This window comes from Gymnoscopelus microlampas (assembly GCF_963454915.1).
Source record: "Gymnoscopelus microlampas genome assembly, chromosome: 21".
In the NCBI taxonomy this organism is placed as follows: domain Eukaryota; kingdom Metazoa; phylum Chordata; class Actinopteri; order Myctophiformes; family Myctophidae; genus Gymnoscopelus; species Gymnoscopelus microlampas.
The window spans coordinates 10,545,217-10,553,666 of NC_139958.1; positions in this window are offsets into that span (position 1 = coordinate 10,545,217).

Sequence of the window (8,450 nt, forward strand, 5' to 3'; positions counted from 1 at the left end):
ACTTTCAAAAAGTATTAAGAAATTGTCAAAGAAATTTCAAGATTCTTCAAAATGTAGATCAGCTGTTTGCAGGATTAGAAACCCAGGTCCTTTGGATCATGTAGAGAGTGTCTTTACACAGTGAGCTATTACTGGATAATATTAATCATTTAGAAGCTAAATTGATTCATCACAAAGAAAGCCAGGGGCTTTGTTTCCATTGTGCTCCAAACTGCTCCATAAACAATCCAGACAAGCAACAGCAGCACAACAAACAACGATTTACAGTATATTAAAAACTAAAATAAATTCAACTGCATATCTTGATATATTTTGTTTGTAGGCTATGTTTTTTGTTGTTGTTAGTTAAAAAAGGTTCAGAATATAGGCCTATAGTTTCAAAGCAGTATACAGTAATTCTAACTGAGTGTGTGTGTGTGTGTGTGTGTGTGTGTGTGTGTGTGTGTGTGTGTGTGTGTGTGTGTGTGTGTGTGTGTGCGTGTGCGTGTGCGCGTGCGCGTGCGTGTGTGTTTCACCTGAAACTGGGAATATCAGTGTGGTTTGCACTGGATTGTGACAGTGACATCATTGTGGCTTTTGGAAATCAAGGAAGACTTAACAGACTCAGTAAAAAAAAAATAGGAACTGTGTATGGTGCAGTGAAGCATAACAGCCATTCAAATGACATCCTCTGTAGGCAAACACACACCTGTATTCACTGACCACCAAGACGGTATGTGTACTGTATGAATGTGCAAGTTGAAATGACTCATCACTTTCAGTTCTTTTGTTGATGGGCCCTGGGGCCAATAGCCCCAAAGTCAGATCCCACTGCACACACTTATGAGGTGGGGTCTTATTATGGCACATTGAAGAATCAGTTTCCTCTTTTCCAATGCAGACACTTTTTCAGGAACTCAAGAGCTAAGGACATTTCCCCCATGGTCTTTTCAACTGGACGAACCTAATTAGAATGTCCCCTATTGATTGTAAAAACACGTAATGTATATGCAACAATCACTAAGTGACAAGAGATTTCTTGTTGAAATGTAACACACTGAATTAATCTTTCAAAGGAATAACTGTCGGTTCAGAAATTCTGCCACCAGAACAGAACAGTGATTAGATTAGATCACAAATTAGAGGGAAGTCATAGGTTTCAGACAGTTTCTGACAGGCTGTTGTTGCCTGCCTCCTGTATCCAGGTATTTTCTTTATAATTGTGTATCAGATCAATAGTGCCATCTGGTGTCCAAAAAGTGTACATTACACCAATGAAAACCTTTTCCATAAATAAATACCTGTAGATATGGAGTCCATTTCAAGTTCATTTTTGATAATAACTTACAGGCTGTGATTTCACAAGACTTTGAGTATGAGTCCTTGGTTTTATTATTTAAAACATACAGTAACCTAACTGGAATATGGGCTCTGGGTTGGAATCGTATGTCACTTTATAGTGTAATATTCCACTCCATGACCTGGGGTGGGTTCTTCAAAACTCTATATGGATACACCATGTATATGGCTAATATGAGCTATAGGGAAAACTTAATCAAATTGTATATCTGAGGAATTCTTGTCTTGACCTGTGTAGGGTACCAGATACAGTAACTTGAATTTGATGCACCAGGACTGTTGGGATAAATTGCCTGGCAACATAAAAAAGAGCACTCATGACCCATGCATAGCTGAAGTTCATGCTATATAAAAAATACAAAATAAAGGTCTGGGGACCCTGGCGGTCCCCGGACCCCAGTCTGAGAATCACTGTGCTATTGTATAGTGTGATTACAGGTCAATCACTAAACACAGAAGGAGAGCTGTGTTGGTAAAGCCAGGTTATTCATATCTTTTCATACATTTTCATGCAAGTATGGACATATGGTGTCAACATGGCAAAAAAGCACTGGTAGTCGGTACACCTGGTTTCTGTTGGGAACAGGGTTCGATTCCCTGCAGCGCTGTGCTTACTGTTTCACCTTTGTCCTGTTGCGTATGTTTACATTAAATGTTGGCACTCAATTCATTGATTAATAATACCTGAATGCACTTTTTATTATAATATATCAAGATGATAGCCCTGTGATTACTTGTGATTACATCTTTAGCACATACTCCTATGCCATGGTGTATTAGTCGGCACAGTGGATTGATTGATTGATGTACTTTATTTAGTAAGACATGAGAACAACAGTACATGGAAGTACAAATTCACAATACAAGGTCTACTAAACTGGAAGACTCATAAAAGCACTGAGCTTGTTTCAAATGAGTTCCCCATGCACACAAATCATGATGATTAATATTTCGATCGATCTGGGATGTTAAAGTTGTGGTAAATTGTGGTCAATGACTAGCTTCTTCAGCCAGCTTTGGCTCAGTCGGAAGAGCTCTTGACTCCAGACCACAAGGTCATGCGATCGACTCCTAGCACAGGAAGCTTAGCATCAGAGCAATCTGCTCCCATGTGTTTACTGACCTTTTTCCTTAAATGTCCATTGCCAGAGATTTGCCATTGACATTGCATTGGGCGCTTAAAGTTGAATATTTCAAAAACTACACATTATTTCAAAGTAAAAAAGAATATCCTCAGTAAGTATGAATGAGGTTACTAGGCGTAAGTATGTAGTTGTAAGCCTGCCTTTAAATGTCCATTGCCGCATCGACAATGAATGGGGCGCTTAAAGTTAAATATCTCCAAAACTACAAATGATTTCAAAAGAAAAAATCTCAAGCATGCATGTCCACAGTAAGGTGGAATTTTTGAACTGTGAATGGAGTTTCTAGGTGAACGTGTTTTTTTGAGGTCCCTATACCCTAACCCTAACCTTCCATCCGCCTCCATTCTAAATCTCTGAACTTTTAAAGGAGTACAATTCTAAAACTATGCAACATTTCAAAGATTCCTTTTCAGGCAAACATGTCCAGAGTAAGATCAAAATGTTAAAGTATGAATGAGGTTACTAGGCGTAAGTATGTAGTTGTAAGCCTGCCTTTAAATGTCCATTGCCGCATCGACAATGAATGGGGCGCTTAAAGTTAAATATCTCCAAAACTACAAATGATTTCAAAAGAAAAAATCTCAAGCATGCATGTCCACAGTAAGGTGGAATTTTTGAACTGTGAATGGAGTTTCTAGGTGAAAGTGTTTTTTTGAGGTCCCAAATTCGTCCATCGACCTCCATTCTAAATCTCTGAACTTTTAAAGGAGTACAATTCTAAAACTATTAAACATTTCAAAGATTCCCTTTCAGGCAAACATGTCCACAGTAAGATGAACATTTTAAAGTTTGAATGGGGTTTCTATTCTATATATGACATTTTGAATCATTACAGTCAGTTCACCTTCTTTTGGGTCTTGAGTCGAACCAATTACTCCCGCGGAGACATCAAATTTCTCTTTTGGGCCTTGAGTCTTGGGACTCATGGCCCAAAAGAGAAATTTGATGTCTCCGCGGGAGTAATTGGTTCGACTCAAGACTCTTTTGGGTCTTGAGTCTTGGGAAAGAAAAAAAAGTGTGCCAGTTGGATTTGAACCAGGAATCTTCTGGTTGCAAGTCCTGTATCTAAACCACTGCACCACAGAGGTCCTTACATGTTCTGTTGACTTGCGTGGAATTTGTCTGAAAGATTATATAAAGGTAAAAGCCCCAGGTAAAAGTTAGAAAGATGTCCTTGTGAGATTTGAACTCAGGACCTTCAGTGTGTAAGGCCTGAATCTTAACCACTGCTCCATCATGGTACATACTTTCTATGGTGTCTTACACGCTGTTCAGTGAAAGATCAGATAAAGGTGCAAGAGTCAGGTATTTGTTGGAGACCTGTCCTGGTTGGATTTGAACCGGTAACCTTCTGGTTGCAGGTCCTGTATCTAAACCACTGCACCACAGAGGTTCTGACTTGTTCTGTTAACTTAGCCTTGAAAACTTTGTACCCTTTTCCCTTTAAATATCCATTGCCATTGACAATGCATTAGGCGCTTAAAGTTAAATATTTCAAAAACTACAAATCATTTCAAAGTAAAACATCTCAAGGATGCATGTCCACAGAAGGGGGGATTTTTGAACTGTGAATGGAGTTTCTAGGTGAAAGTGTTTTTTTGAGGTCCCAAAACCTTCCATCCGCCAACATTCAAAAACTCTGAACTTTTAAAGGAGTACAATTCTAAAAATATGCAACATTTCAAAGATTCCTTTTCAGGCAAACATGTCCAGAGTAAGATGAACATTTTAAAGTATGAACAAGGTTACTAGGCGTAAGTATGTAGTTGTAAGCCTGCCTTTAAATGTCCATTGCCGCATCGACAATGAATGAAACCAGGTTTCCTGGTGGAACTTTTAAAGGAGTACAATTCTAAAACTATGCAACATTTCAAAGATTCCTTTTCAGGCAAACATGTCCAGAGTAAGATGAACATTTTAAAGTATGAATGAGGTTACTAGGCGTAAGTATGTACTTGGGGCAACGGATAAATTGACTGATATCTGTAGAATAACTTGTAGGAGTGTCCTGGTTCAAATCCAGTCACCACCTTAGTAACTGAAACCGAATCTGGCCAATTCGGTCTCTTCGGACAGACGCTCTACCAGTTTAGCTATGCTGTTGGCTGAGAGTTACAGGTTTCCTGGTGGAACTTTTAAAGGAGTACAATTCTAAAACTATGCAACATTTCAAAGATTCCTTTTCAGGCAAACATGTCCAGAGTAAGACGAACATTTTAAAGTATGAATGAGGTTACTAGGCGTAAGTATGTAGTTGTAAGCCTGCCTTTAAATGTCCATTGCCGCATCGACAATGAATGGGGCGCTTAAAGTTAAATATCTCCAAAACTACAAATGATTTCAAAAGAAAAAATCTCAAGCATGCATGTCCACAGTAAGGTGGAATTTTTGAACTGTGAATGGAGTTTCTAGGTGAACGTGTTTTTTTGAGGTCCCTATAGCCTAACCCTAACCTTCCATCCGCCTCCATTCTAAATCTCTGAACTTTTAAAGGAGTACAATTCTAAAACTATGCAACATTTCAAAGATTCCTTTTCAGGCAAACATGTACAGAGTAAGACGAACATTTTAAAGTATGAATGAGGTTACTAGGCGTAAGTATGTAGTTGTAAGCCTGCCTTTAAATGTCCATTGCCGCATCGACAATGAATGGGGCGCTTAAAGTTAAATATCTCCAAAACTACAAATGATTTCAAAAGAAAAAATCTCAAGCATGCATGTCCACAGTAAGGTGGAATTTTTGAACTGTGAATGGAGTTTCTAGGTGAAAGTGTTTTTTTGAGGTCCCAAATTCGTCCATCGACCTCCATTCTAAATCTCTGAACTTTTAAAGGAATACAATTCTAAAACTATTAAACATTTCAAAGATTCCCTTTCAGGCAAACATGTCCACAGTAAGATGAACATTTTAAAGTTTGAATGGGGTTTCTATTCTATATATGACATTTTGAATCATTACAGTCAGATCACCTTCTTTTGGGTCTTGAGTCGAACCAATTACTCCCGCGGAGACATCAAATTTCTCTTTTGGGCCTTGAGTCTTGGGACTCATGGCCCAAAAGAGAAATTTGATGTCTCCGCGGGAGTAATTGGTTCGACTCAAGACTCTTTTGGGTCTTGAGTCTTGGGAAAGAAAAAAAAGTGTGCCAGTTGGATTTGAACCAGGAATCTTCTGGTTGCAAGTCCTGTATCTAAACCACTGCACCACAGAGGTCCTTACATGTTCTGTTGACTTGCGTGGAATTTGTCTGAAAGATTATATAAAGGTAAAAGCCCCAGGTAAAAGTTAGAAAGATGTCCTTGCGAGATTTGAACTCAGGACCTTCAGTGTGTAAGGCCTGAATCTTAACCACTGCTCCATCATGGTACATACTTTCTATGGTGTCTTACACGCTGTTCAGTGAAAGATCAGATAAAGGTGCAAGAGTCAGGTATTTGTTGGAGACCTGTCCTGGTTGGATTTGAACCGGTAACCTTCTGGTTGCAGGTCCTGTATCTAAACCACTGCACCACAGAGGTTTTGACTTGTTCTGTTAACTTAGCCTTGAAAACTTTGTACCCTTTTCCCTTTAAATATCCATTGCCATTGACAATGCATTAGGCGCTTAAAGTTAAATATTTCAAAAACTACAAATCATTTCAAAGTAAAACATCTCAAGGATGCATGTCCACAGAAGGGGGGATTTTTGAACTGTGAATGGAGTTTCTAGGTGAAAGTGTTTTTTTGAGGTCCCAAAACCTTCCATCCGCCAACATTCAAAAACTCTGAACTTTTAAAGGAGTACAATTCTAAAAATATGCAACATTTCAAAGATTCCTTTTCAGGCAAACATGTCCAGAGTAAGATGAACATTTTAAAGTATGAACAAGGTTACTAGGCGTAAGTATGTAGTTGTAAGCCTGCCTTTAAATGTCCATTGCCGCATCGACAATGAATGAAACCAGGTTTCCTGGTGGAACTTTTAAAGGAGTACAATTCTAAAACTATGCAACATTTCAAAGATTCCTTTTCAGGCAAACATGTCCAGAGTAAGATGAACATTTTAAAGTATGAATGAGGTTACTAGGCGTAAGTATGTACTTGGGGCAACGGATAAATTGACTGATATCCGTAGAATAACTTGTAGGAGTGTCCTGGTTCAAATCCAGTCACCACCTTAGTAACTGAAACCGAATCTGGCCAATTCGGTCTCTTCGGACAGACGCTCTACCAGTTTAGCTATGCTGTTGGCTGAGAGTTACAGGTTTCCTGGTGGAACTTTTAAAGGAGTACAATTCTAAAACTATGCAACATTTCAAAGATTCCTTTTCAGGCAAACATGTCCAGAGTAAGACGAACATTTTAAAGTATGAATGAGGTTACTAGGCGTAAGTATGTAGTTGTAAGCCTGCCTTTAAATGTCCATTGCCGCATCGACAATGAATGGGGCGCTTAAAGTTAAATATCTCCAAAACTACAAATGATTTCAAAAGAAAAAATCTCAAGCATGCATGTCCACAGTAAGGTGGAATTTTTGAACTGTGAATGGAGTTTCTAGGTGAACGTGTTTTTTTGAGGTCCCTATACCCTAACCCTAACCTTCCATCCGCCTCCATTCTAAATCTCTGAACTTTTAAAGGAGTACAATTCTAAAACTATGCAACATTTCAAAGATTCCTTTTCAGGCAAACATGTCCAGAGTAAGACGAACATTTTAAAGTATGAATGAGGTTACTAGGCGTAAGTATGTAGTTGTAAGCCTGCCTTTAAATGTCCATTGCCGCATCGACAATGAATGGGGCGCTTAAAGTTAAATATCTCCAAAACTACAAATGATTTCAAAAGAAAAAATCTCAAGCATGCATGTCCACAGTAAGGTGGAATTTTTGAACTGTGAATGGAGTTTCTAGGTGAACGTGTTTTTTTGAGGTCCCTATAGCCTAACCCTAACCTTCCATCCGCCTCCATTCTAAATCTCTGAACTTTTAAAGGAGTACAATTCTAAAACTATGCAACATTTCAAAGATTCCTTTTCAGGCAAACATGTCCAGAGTAAGACGAAAATTTTAAAGTATGAATGAGGTTACTAGGCGTAAGTATGTAGTTGTAAGCCTGCCTTTAAATGTCCATTGCCGCATCGACAATGAATGGGGCGCTTAAAGTTAAATATCTCCAAAACTACAAATGATTTCAAAAGAAAAAATCTCAAGCATGCATGTCCACAGTAAGGTGGAATTTTTGAACTTTGAATGGAGTTTCTAGGTGAAAGTGTTTTTTTGAGGTCCCAAATTCGTCCATCGACCTCCATTCTAAATCTCTGAACTTTTAAAGGAGTACAATTCTAAAACTATTAAACATTTCAAAGATTCCCTTTCAGGCAAACATGTCCACAGTAAGATGAACATTTTAAAGTTTGAATGGGGTTTCTATTCTATATATGACATTTTGAATCATTACAGTCAGTTCACCTTCTTTTGGGTCTTGAGTCGAACCAATTACTCCCGCGGAGACATCAAATTTCTCTTTTGGGCCTTGAGTCTTGGGACTCATGGCCCAAAAGAGAAATTTGATGTCTCCGCGGGAGTAATTGGTTCGACTCAAGACTCTTTTGGGTCTTGAGTCTTGGGAAAGAAAAAAAAGTGTGCCAGTTGGATTTGAACCAGGAATCTTCTGGTTGCAAGTCCTGTATCTAAACCACTGCACCACAGAGGTCCTTACATGTTCTGTTGACTTGCGTGGAATTTGTCTGAAAGATTATATAAAGGTAAAAGCCCCAGGTAAAAGTTAGAAAGATGTCCTTGCGAGATTTGAACTCAGGACCTTCAGTGTGTAAGGCCTGAATCTTAACCACTGCTCCATCATGGTACATACTTTCTATGGTGTCTTACACGCTGTTCAGTGAAAGATCAGATAAAGGTGCAAGAGTCAGGTATTTGTTGGAGACCTGTCCTGGTTGGATTTGAACCGGTAACCTTCTGGTTGCAGGT